Source organism: Pezoporus flaviventris, unplaced genomic scaffold (assembly GCF_033815535.1).
Source record: "Pezoporus flaviventris isolate CSIRO_AGI_PZ_B2104156 unplaced genomic scaffold, CSIRO_AGI_Pfla_v1 ptg000078l, whole genome shotgun sequence".
NCBI classification, from domain to species: Eukaryota; Metazoa; Chordata; class Aves; order Psittaciformes; family Psittacidae; genus Pezoporus; species Pezoporus flaviventris.
This window is the reverse complement of record NW_026892626.1, coordinates 6,163,642-6,176,773: the sequence shown is the minus strand read 5'-3', so window position 1 is coordinate 6,176,773 and position 13,132 is coordinate 6,163,642.

The window sequence follows — 13,132 nt, the reverse complement described above, 5'->3', positions numbered from 1 at the left end:
TGTGATACTGGTTTTGTACTCAGGCAGGATCCTTACAGAGTGACTCGTAGTTCTTCTTAGGTTGAACAAATGACTTCAGTAAGATTCAGTAAGATTGCACCCGGGTTGGAGCAATCCCAGGCACAGCTACAGGTTGGGCAGAGAAGAGATTCAGAGCAGCCCTGTGGAGAAGGACTTGGTTGGTCAATGAGAAAATGAACATGAGCCAGCTTCAGTGTGTGCTCGCAGCCCAGAAAGCCAACCGTACCCTGGGCTGCATCAAAAGGAGCGTGACCAGCAGGTCGAAGGAGGTGATCCTGCCCCTCTACTCTGCTCTTGTGAGACCTCACCTGGAGTATTGTGTGCAGTTCCGGTGTCCTCAACATAAGAAGGACATGGAACTGTTGGAACAAGTCCAGAGGAGGGCCACGAGGATGGTCAGGGGACTGGAGCACCTCCTGTATGAATTTAGGCTGAGAAAGTTGGGGCTGTTCAGCCTGGAGCAGAGAAGGCTGCATGGAGACCTCATAGCAGCTTTCCGGTATCTGAAGGGGGCCTATAGGGATGCTGGGGAGGGACTCTTCATTAGGTAGGGACTGTAGTGACAGGACAAGGGGTAACGGGTTAAAACTTAAACAGGGGAAGTTTAGATTGGATATAAGGAGGAAATTTTTTCCTGTTAGGGTGTTGAGGCACTGGAATGGGTTGCCCAGGGAGGTTGTGAATGCTCCATCCCTGGCAGTGTTCAAGGCCAGGTTGGTCGAGGCCTTGGGTGACATGGTTTATTGTGAGGTATCCCTGCCCATGGCAGGGGGGTTGGAACTAGATGATCTTAAGGTCCTTTCCAACCCTAACTATTCTATGATTCTATGATTGTTGGCAGTAATGAAAACATGCCAGGAAATACAGTGGCTTTGCTAATAGATTTTTTTTTTTTTTGTAGACTTATTACGGATTCATTTTACAAAATTTAAATAAATATCTCAATGAAATTGTGAGCAGTTTTCAAGTGTAGTTTGTTATGTTAATTTGCTTAAAAGTTAAATAGTACTAAAAGATTATTAATGCAGTATTAGTGGAATATATAAAATTAGATTTTGCCAAAATCAGTAGAAAATAATAAGTGCTTTAAAAAGGATTAATTCTATACAAAATATGAGAGTATGAAGTATTTTTTGACTGACAGTTGTTCTGGACGCAGTCATAAATTAATCTCCAAAGTAAACAGGACTATGATCTTTAACTTCATACAGAATCGGTTATTGAAGTTGGCTGTTGCAGTAAAAGCAAGGTATGTTATCGATTGTGGATAGCAGAGTGCATAACCCCATAGCATTTGTCAAGCACATTCTCATCAAATACAATACTTGCTAAGCTGTCAGTGAGATGCAGTTATCTGTATTCACTGTTGGCCTGAATGAAAGCCCACTGAAGTAGGGGAGGTTCTTTACATTTACGTCAGTGGACTAGCTTCCAAAGCCTATTCTATGAGATGTGGCAGAAACAAGTGAGCCTTTGGGCCATAATTCCCCCCCTTCATGATTGGAGAAGTGAGTCACTGAATTTATTGTTCTATTCATAGAAGCCTGGAAGAATGCTAGCTTTCCTCAGCTTCAGTGTTGACCTTCAAATAATCTTAATTACAAACCAAATCTTGTATTGTGCAGGGAAGCTATTACTTACTGTTTTAACAACAGTTTTGTCCATTTGATCTACAAACCTAGGGGTTATTCCTATCATATTCTTTATCCTCACATTCTTATTTTACTAAGTGTTTCTAACCAGGCCATTTGTCATGGGTGGGCCAGGAGAGCATACTCATCCGAGGTATCCACACAGTGTTATCTTATGATTTATAGTATGTGCACCATGTGAAACACTGAATTCAGAGGTATAATTGGATCGTGGCTGAACATCTGTTTTACTATTGCACGTTTCCTCAGTGAGAGGTATCCCCTTACAGGCTTGGTGCTGTAGTGCAAAACTGAGTTGGTTATGCTAGTGTGGCTTGAGTTTGGAGATCCTTCCACAGCAGTCTGAAAGACTAGACATTTATTTAATAAACATGACTCTCCAGGACATGGAAAACCTTTTTTTTTTTTTTTTTTTAAATGCGGTTATATTACCATTTGAGGGTCTCAGAAGTCTCCAGACTTTTCTATGTAGTTATCAGGGTTTAAGGTGACCAGTATAAATGCTACTGTAAACTATGTTTTCCTTTCAAGTTAGGGTATGTCACTAACCACTGTTGTACAACAGATGGGTGATGACAGTTTCACCACCAGGAATTTTTACCTCCATAGCCTACTTAAAACTTGGCAGCTATTCCTAAATTTGATGTGAATCATGGAATAGAGTAAATTTATTAGTTACTGCTATTTCATTTTGGTTTTAGGCAGTGGGGCTTGAACTCTACTACTGTACGTGATCCATGAGTCTTACAAAGTCTTCATAAGTTTGGTCTATCGGAAGGAGACAGTCAGGCAATATAATACTTGTTGCACAAGCCAACTACTTCTAATGTAACTGTGGGCTATTATTTTCCCCTCTTTAAAAATTGTTTTTGGAAAACATTAGAATTGTGTGATAGTAGACAATAAAGAAAATCCACAGTTTAGGGAAAACATGCCATATGTCATGTAATTCCAGCACAATGGGGTACCTCCCTAATGACTTCCTCAGTGCCCCCAATTGTATCTGTGTTGGAAGACATATGGAGCCTTTTCCCCTTAACTGTGAATTTCCTTCCTGCCGCTGTTTTTTCTTACAACCTTAATCTGCTTTTAATGTACTGCAGTTGTCTTTTCCTGCCAATAATCTTTTATCCCTTGTTAGGCGACTTCATTACCAATGACAGAACTAGAACGTCTGTGTTTGGAGTGAGATGAATGCTTAAATTCAACTTTATTAATAGCTGAGTGACGAGAGAGCTTTGAATTAAACTTGGACATCTGTGTTAGGCTTCATATTTTAAAACCTGTGAGTATCTGGATGCTGGTTACATAAATGTTTGGTGGGTTTGGTTCAGTAGTCTCTGTATGCACGTGAATAGAAAAGCTTCTAATGTGGTGCAAGTTGTTGTTTTTGAACATTTTACGAAGCCTTAGGTATAGAAGTACACTTGTTTCCCAATCAGATAAGTTTTAATAGGTTTGACTGTTTCACAGGGTGCAATTGGCTCTGGCTATATGAGAAATGACATGAACTACAGTTTCAGTTTATGGGATATGTATGTCTTTTAAATCTCACCTGCTTGTTACTAGTGTAAAATATTTTGGAATAGGAATACAACAAGCTACTCTATGCAGAAAATGCAGAAAGACCAGAAAAGAATTTGCACACATTTTTTTTTAATTATGAAGAACGTGGTTCAAATTCTGTTCTAACAAATTTATGAAGGGCTAGTCTTACTGATCTATGCTTTTATTTGAAAGATTTCAGACAGAAATATTTAGAATTGGAAATGTCCTTTCTTCATTTAAAGCCTGAGAAGATCAACAAGACTTTTTATAAGGTTTTGAACGTAGGTTTGAAATGTCATGTATGAAAGAAAAGATGATTTACAATCTGATGTTGAGAAATTTTGTGGTACATGAAGACAAGTGGGGTGATGCAGCCATTTACTTTCCAGGACATGGGAGTTTGTGTAGAAACCAGTGTCCTTCCTATCCAGATAGGGAGATGCTTGATCCTGAATTCCTCTTCCATGCAGATGCTTTATTAAATGAGGGTGATCTGAACAGCAGTATGTATCAGAAGTGGAGCTGGCTTAGGTTGCTTTTCTACTACCCAGGCCAGGACTGGAGATAAAAAAATACTACTGATGAGAAGCAATGAGAATATGAGAAAATAACAGTTAATTGTTTGAGGTTTTTACTCCTTAGGGTGTGTGTGTGTTCCCAGAGAGCATGTAGCAAGATCTATTTTTTAACTAAATTTGAATATTGTGATTGCAGTTGAAAATCTGAGGTTCACTGTTAATGAAGCTGGCAGAAAAATGTGACGATCACCTAATTTTTATAATTTTCTGTGAGGGACGAAGGCTTGTTGTGAGCCTTTGGTGGTAGAGCACACTGAGGAAAACTTCACTTGAAGCAAAGGATTATCAGTAACTGTAGATTTGATTTCAGACTTGAAAACAGACTAATCTTTTGGTCAGTGAAATTCCTGCAGAAGAAAATCCCTCCTTTCACATTTTGCATAGGGTTGTCTGATTTCCAGCTACACCACAGAAAAACTGTGGTCTCCTGAACTGTGTAAGAGTTCAACATGCAGCAGATGAGATAGGGCTGGTTATTATCCAACTGCGGGGTTTGGAAGTCTTCCTAGTGGTCTCCTGAATGCAGCATTTTTAACTCAAAGCTGGGGAGGGGTTGGCAGGGAGAGGTGATGGTCCATGAAAGTGGTAAGCAGAACTGTCTCATAACCTTCCCTCCTATTGCCAGTAAGCTATTTGGATGAAAACAAAGAACTGAACAAATTCTACAGATGCTTGAGTAAAGCCCTCCTAAAAATGTATCATTTATGAGCTCATAAATGAAAGCTTTTGTTTATCATGTCCTTAGTGCAGAGAAATATTTCTTTGTGTGTGTGTTAATAAGGGCTCTGTGGGTTGTTTTTTTGCTCCTGCCTTTTTATGCTTCTGTCTTTAGAGTGGCATTTTTAAAGGGGGGGGGGATCAGTTGCCTGTTATTCACTGAAGTACCATTTATGAAGAAAATATATTTTCCTCCCTTCATAGTTACTGGCTGGTCATCACAATTGCCAGATGCCAAGCTGCAAAACACAGTTTTCCAGAAAATGGCATCTGGCTTCCTGGCAGAGTCCACAGGCACTTGTGTTGATGGTTTTGGAGATGCAGCTGGGTCTGGGTGGCTGCTGAGGGAGTATATGGTCCACCCTGTCATTCTAGATGCTATTTACCTTTGGCTCACCTTTGATTCAAAATCATTTAAGCATTTGTGCGTTTCTCTAACACTGTCAAACGTCAGTCTTTCAAATGGCTTTATGTAGATCCATTTGCAATTAGGAAGAAGATAGCCATTTCACATGATCACTTATTTTCTGCGTGTACATGTAAACTACAAACCTGCTTGTATACCAGCAGGAGGTTTATTTATCCTCTAGAATGCATAGTGCAAACACGCATATTAAACTGTTCATTTAAAGGGAAAAAGAATAGTGAGAATCTGATGATCTCTCTGTGAATGCAAACATTCACAGCAGTCATGCCTGATTGTGTTCCATAGTTAAAAGATGGAACCATTGTGTTAAAAATACTGCCCATGCCATTGTGTGGCACAGAGGCACAGCTCTCCATTCAGGAGCACCTGCACCCCTCCTATCTAATATGCACCACACTAGAACTGGATGAAGTGTCTTAATGTTTCCTGGGATACCAGATACCCCCCAGGATGATCCAAAGCACAACACCTCATTAAGGATCGATAAATGAGTTCTGATCCAGCTGCCAACCTCCTGTGGCATGTTAGGGGAATCATCATCTCACCTCAGTGTCTCTTACTTGCTTGTTTGTCCACATCTTGCCGTACTTCTTGGATGTACTTTAAAATAGCAATGATAGGCACCAGAGATAGCATAAATAGTATTTGTACTGAGTAGACTCAAATTCTGGAGACAGTCCTTACTGGTAGAGGAATCTCTTTCTGGCTGAACACAGTAGTATTGTGTCTCTAACCTGATGGTGGTGGAGAAGCTGGCCTCGGCATAACCGGCAACACTTTACCCTTCTTTTCTTTTTTGGATCTGGGATGACCAAGTTCCTGATCACAAGACATCACTCATTTTGTCTGCTTGACTAGTGCCAAGATGGCAGCCCCCATAGTGATGTTGCCGTATGAAAATATGCAAACAGTCCTTTTTATGATTTTAATGACAGCATCTCAGATGCAGAATTATTGCTATTACATCTGATTGCTAGTCCACACTGTGGTATTTAAAATGGAGTGGTGGCAGGGATTCAATGTACAAATCTATTTATTTATAACCGCATAACCTTCTGTTCAGTGATATTATGGATTCTACCTAGAGAGAGGGATTCAGTTTCCCTGGGAATGCCTGGCTCAGTGTTGACTGGAACATGGCTTTTGTTCCCCTGCTAGTAGTGACAAATCCTTTGACAACATCCTGTGAGATGCCTGAATTCAATTTGCTGATGTCCTTTGACTAAGCTGCAATTCACTGACTTGGTATAATTTTTGATAGGCTATAGAGGGGATAAAATCCCGTATGTCCTTTTACGTCATCGGCTTAGGACCTGAGAAAACAAGACTCTATTGGTAAAAGAATCTGCAATGTTCTGAAGAACATGAAAAACATTAGAAAGGCCGCACAGTGGGAAACCTTGCAGTGAACTTAGCAATATTGCGTTCAATATAATTTTTCTTTGTTTTTTGTACACACATGACCTTATTAAGTTTTTAAACGTAAAGATATTCTTTTTAAAATACATCTTCAAAGTATATTTGAATTCTAGCCTTATAGGGACTTGACATATCAAAAGAAATTTGCTGACATAAACTGGTATGTAGAGCTTGATCTATTCTAATATATGATTTTAATGTTTCTCATTTTCTTGCCTTGCCAACTCACATCTATCACACACTGTCACATTTAAGTTTCCTAAATTACTGCTTTTAACTTTTTGTCACTTATTCAGCAAAGAGATATATTCTAAAGCTCAGCTCTGCTTTTTTTTTTTTTTTCCCCCCACTGTGATTGTATCTTAATAGTTTGAGGGGGAAAATGGAAATTTTTGCTCAGTTAAGGAGACAGCACTTTTTGATAGATTTGGGATTCAATATTGTCCTGGTTTCAAATTCAAGACCTTATTTAATTTTCAAGCAAAGCACAGAATTCAGTGAGGCAAATGGAATAATGGCATGTGTGAGTAGGGAGGATGTTCTGGGCATTGTAATTACAAGTGAGACAAAATATATCTCTACCACATCTGTTTATCAGTGATGGATAGATAGATTTATTTCCTATTGTTTGCAGTACATTTGTTGACGACAAAGTGCTCTGGTAAATTCTGTTGTTTGCAGGATAAGAGGAAATAATAATTGCAATCTTTAATCAAAATGCTTTGACCTCAAGCTGACAGTTACAAAGTTGTTTCTTTCTATGCTTACAGCTGATCCTAAACACCTTAGCCTTTTAGCCATTGAGTCTATTTTAAGAGTTACTCACCTTGCAGGATTCAGGAAATACCAAAATATTTCTGGACTTACAAAATTTTAATGTTTTTTTTTTTCTATAAATTTTTTGGGGGTTAGTTCAATTTTGAATATTGCTTGTGATTTGAAGCTTGCTTCTCATTTAAATAACATTATCATTTAGATTCTTATGATACTGGAAAGTTAGCGTAATTTCTGCTATGAGCTTTCTGGTGACCACTGCTCAGAACTTATCATACTGTAAACTTGAGTCTGATGTTCAGTATGATAAAATACGGAAAAAAATAGGCTTAGGATAAAATGAAACAAATTTTGCCTTCATAGGGTCTTGGAGTGTTTCAGATGCTGTTTAATTAAGCTTCCATATACTCATGTGAAACCTTGGAATAATAAATTTAAGACCAGCATTAACCATTGTGAACCTCTAGTTGGAGTTCTGCTGTGGGTTGGTCACAGAGGCCAAGCCAGTTATTGCTGAGGCAAGTCTGTAGCTTTGCATGAAGTGATGGTGCATTTTCTAGAAACATATTGAGAGCTGATTTTAGAACATCAAATGATAGGAAAACTTCCATGTACTTAAATAGTCTGTGCTGGTTGTTGGTTGCTTGGTAGGTTAAAAATACATGTCCTTTTGCTGTTCTGAATTTGTCCTGTTTTAATTTGTGAACAATGTACCTCATTGTGCCCTCTGTGCTAGAGTAAGAGCTTCTAATGTAAATATCTTCCACCTAAAATTGCAGACTGTAATAAGCTCAACCCTCAACTGTCATCTAGATAAGCTGGGAGAGTTTAGTTTCTTAATCCTCTGATCATCATCTCTGTTGTTTCCAGACTTGCATTCCAATTGCATTTTTCAGCTTATCACGAGCTTAAGTGAAGAGTCAGCCCCCAGAAACGCTTATCTTCAATTTGGATGGAAGCTCAGTAAAAATGGGTTGTAGGGTTTTGGGTTTGGTTTTTTTTTTGTTGTTTGGGTTTTTTGTTTGTTTGGTTGGGTTTTGTTGTTTGTTTTTTTTGTAACGCACAAAGGAAAACCAAAATGAAGTAGATGGGTGGGAAGGTGGGAAGATGAAGAACAAAGTAATTTAAGTTTGCCATTTGTCTGACTGGTGGAAGACTGAAATGATTTGTAGTGTCTGTGGCTGGATGAGAAACTTTCCAACTGTAACCATTCTATGATTCAAAAAGGTGTATTTTAAAGAGGAAAAGGAGACATTTTTATGAATATTGATTAGAAGCCTTTTGGCATTCTAGGAGAAATGTGATTTGTCAGTAATGTTCGCTGTATTCACAGGGATTTTACATATATATATACACACACATTTATTATTGTTAACTTCATGTGTATCCTTGTCTGTATTAATGTGTAGGGAATTATAATAGCAACATTTGCAATGCATGTATGAGGGGCTGCCTGGTTTTCTTTTTAACAGATATATAGATGTCAGAGGCCCATCATTTGTAATCAGTTTTACACTGGCAAAATAGAAAATGTATCTGTAATGGTCAGGAAATATATCAGTGCCACTAATGTCTGAGCTTCTGAGAAATCCTGTGTCATAAAAGGTGAGGTAATATATTCTTAAAAATTGCAGCAGATAGCTTGGTTTCCTTTTTAAAATGAAGTTTTCACTGCCAAGCAACTGTTGTTTTACCTGTACTTAGATGGAACAACACTTAACATTCAGTATACTTGGTTATGTTGGATATCCTCTGCTGCAGTTTTCTTTTTCAAGGGTATTTGATCACCCAGAGTGTGAAGTGTTTGTACTTCTGTTCTTTAAGGGGAGCAGCACATTTATATTACATAGAAGTCACACTTCAGTGATTCATTTTCCTCTGCAGAAGTGTGTATGCAGCACCAGATTAGTTTGCAATAGGATAGTCTCATCTTCCTCTGGTCACATAGGGCAAATGCCTACGCATTTGCTAGAAGAGGAATAAAAATTGTAATATAACTAATCTACATTTAAACAAACTGTCCATCTAGCCAGCAGAATGGGTCGGGGTTTGAGCTGTGACAAGGATCTAGGTCCTGCTTTGGCTCTTCTTCCTCTGAAGCACTGGGTGTGAATAATTCTTGTATTCATACCTGGGCCTTGAGCGCACTATGCTGGGAGGGTCAGTTCTTTTTCTGTGCCATTGGCCAAAGAAACTCCAGAATTTAATATCTGATATGTGTAGTTTAATAATGGCTCTCATGACTTGATGGTGATGCTGTTTATCACCATTGTAGCAAGGTATAGATGTAAGGTAGCATGTGTAAAATGCTGGGTGGGTCCTGTGCCCTCTCCTTTTCCATCATGTGATTCATTATGGTCTTTAGCAAGTCCTAATATATTTTAGATCTTGTTGAAATAAGTCGGACATCTTAATACTGTGATTTTCAGTTCTGTGCGATTCACTATTGTTTTAAATAACTTGCAGAACTTGATAATTTAAAGATTAGGCAATAAATGAGATGGTACACATACGTTGAATACTCTCCAAAATGTTTGTGGCCTAACCTTTTATAATGAATCTTTACCATTGCATTGGAAAATGCTCTTGGTTCAGGCTGGATTCCGTTGCTTGTTCTTAAGGTGAAGTCAGTTATTCATTCTGCCATCCTCTGTGATATCCATTGCAGTTTGCCACTATAGCTCCATTCACTTCAGCAGAATTGCTCCTGATATACTCCACTTCAAAGAGAGAAGTGGATCTAGGAAACTCTTTCTCATCTTTCAAAGAAATTTCAAGATATGCACTGGGAATATCATGATGTCAGCTCCAAGGAAGAAGTTGAAATTTGAGCCTTAAACCTGTAAGAAATTCAGAAATTTAAGACACAAGAGTCCTGAAACTCCTGAATCAAAAATCATACTTAAAATGAGATCACTGCATTATGACATTTTCTTTTTGGAACAGTATTTATTTAGGTTAAATGAGCTGAAAGTGTACTGATGCCAACATCGGACAAGATGTAGCAATGACCAGAGTTTATATGTGCTGAACAATGAGCATTGAAACCAAAGAGTGTATGTTACAGTGGCTGTCAGTGGAAATCCCTATTCAGTCCTGGAACACCCAAGGCTGTGTCCAGTCTGGCCTTGAACACTGACAGCAATGGAGCATTCATAACTTCCTTGGGCAACCCATTCCAGTGCCTCACCACCCTTATAGTGAAGAATTTTTTCCTTATATCTAACCTGAATCTCTCCTGTTTAAGTCTGAACCCATTACCCCTTGACCTATCACTGCAGTCCCTGATGAAGAGTCCCTCTGAGGCATCCTTCAAATACTGGAAGGCAGCTATGAGGTCTTGTAAGAATGCAGTGAGTCTTTGGATTAAATATTCCTGACCCTTTATCTAAGCCTACTTAATTTAACAAGTTTCTTACTGGTATTTTAATGATCAGATAACCATGTTTGTGTCAACCATGAATTAAGTTCTAAATCTTTCTATCACATTAACTTTATCATGCCTTCTATGATTAAAAAATCCTGCTTCTTACCAGATTTGTCTTCATCTTTACTATAATATGATGTAATATGGGTAAAATTCAGTCCAGTTTCTTGATGTATTTTATGAAACATGCCACAAAGTAATTGACTTTAACTTTTCCTTCTAAGAGATAATTTAATTTTTACTTAATTAATATGATGCATTTAATTAATATAAAATTACCATAGAAGACTGCAAATTAAAATGTAACCCATCACTTGAAATTTTGTCTCAGTAATGCATTTACAGGCAGCTTCATGCAGATTGCTTGTCAGTGGACCTCTTAGTAGGAAATCCCTTTGAGAGAAGATTGGAGAGAGATTTTCATCAAAACCAGATGCTGAAAAACCACAGAACTTCCATGAATGAATAATGAATGCCATTTTTTCGTTATTCTGTGTCAAAGTAGATGTGGGTGTTTTTGGGTTTGCATGTGTGTGTGAACACAGCTATATTTAACAAAATTCATGCTTATAACGTAATGATTGGTTATGCAGCAAACAAAATATTTTCATTTTAGTTAAGTGCAGTGGTCTTTGTTTCCCACTGCTACCTGTTGGCCCTGTGGCTGACATGCTTTATAGAAGACTGAGAGCTTTTTATTTTAATTGTTTTACCAGATTTGAGGGCAAAAGGAGGGGAAAATAGAGTAGCACGTCGCAGCACCTGTATTCTAAGTTGGAAGATTTTTCTTGAGCTCAGTGGTCATCATGGCTCCCAGGAGGAAGAAAGAGGCAAAGGGGTGCGCTTCTGTGTTTTCCAGTTTGGAGCGAGATTATTTATCTAAGAGAATGTCAACTGACACTTCACAGAGAACTTACTTCTACTTTTGCTACCATTGGGTTGAGTGGAGGTTTTTGTTTGTCTTTAATATTAGACATTTTTTCTCTAATAATAAAGTTTGATCGGTTCCATCAGTGTAGGAAAATGTTAATTAGCTAAAATTTTGCAGTATTAGTCCTCAAGTGTTTAATACTGTGGAGAGTACAACCCATATAGCTTGCATGACCTAGTTACCTGAGTCTTAGCTGGGTTTTCCAAGATGCTTTCAGCAATGTCTCTGCCCTTTGATTCATTAATTACCTGACACCTTTCAGAAGGTAATTACAGATCTGTCAATGAAGTCATAATATCATCATGAAAATGCTCCTGTGCAACAGCCAGAGTAAATACTATGGCCTCCTTTTGCATTCAGTTTCCTGATCCATTTCTCTGATCAGTTACATGGTCAATCATATCTCTGCAGCAGTTCTGGTAATGGGCTGAGTAAACGCTAGTGCAAGCTATCATTTAGAGTCTCTGTAATAATTTGAAATACATACATGTCTGTCAGAATCCCTCGTGATTTTTTTTTTTCCCTTTCATGTTGTTTTTTTTTTTCAGCTATACACTACCTTTATGTACTTAAAGCTGCTGTCTTTGAAAAATATTCCAGTCACCTTTGTAGATTTAGGAACAGAACTAATTAAGGTGAAGCGTGTTCCCTGCTGATTCCCTTCTGCAAAGAGGTGTATAAGAAAACAGAAGTAAACTCTGAGGCATCAACTGAGCAGATTTCTTTTGATTCTTTTCTCTATCAAGGATATCCTTGTGGTTTTACCACAGATGCCTTAAAAAGACCTTTGGTATTTTGGTTTAGATATTATGAGAGCACTGTGCAATAGCATTGTTTGTGTGATACCTGAGCAAATGGGAGTTTTGGGTTTGGTGCTTTTGGTTTGGTTTGGATTTTATTTGTGGGGGTTTTTGTAATTATTTATTCCTCCCCTACCCCCAAAGGGGTAAGAGTATTTGTTTGAAATAGTTGGGTTGAAAGATAAGGTAGGCAATGTATTTTGAGACACAGAATGATACTTCCACTTTTAAATTTATCTCAGTTGTGATTGAGTAATGAAACTATTATTCAGATGGAAATTAAACAAATTAGGCAAAATAAAGGTAAAATAATGTGCAAGATGAAATACAGCAGTATAATTTCCTTCCACCTCCCTGCATGTGGAATTTCAGGTGACCTCTTTGTTTGTAACTGTATGGGTGGATTATCAGGTAGTAGAAGATAAGGTGTGATAGCCCTGTCCATTTGAAAACAGTTTTGGATGTGAGCTAGTTTTGCTGCCTGCAGAAGGTCAGCAGAAGGGGGCATGGCACAGCCCTCTGCTTACCATCCATGAGATTTTTAAGGGTTTTCTTCTTATAAGTCAATGTTTTAAATGCTTGCTTCTCTTATCGCTAAAGACTCCAGATACTGAGTATAATTTTTCTTTAGTTAATGATATTTCTTCAATATCAGTATTGCTTGAGGTGAAATGATTCATTTTATTAAAGGATGATGTCAGTAACTATATGAGATTAAATTATTTAACTAATTCTTCAGAACTTTTTAAAACAAAAAAAATGTTTTCACTGCCACAGCAGAAAGGGATGGTTCACTTACCAGTTTTTGCTTGTGGAATGTTTTAAACCTGTAAACAGT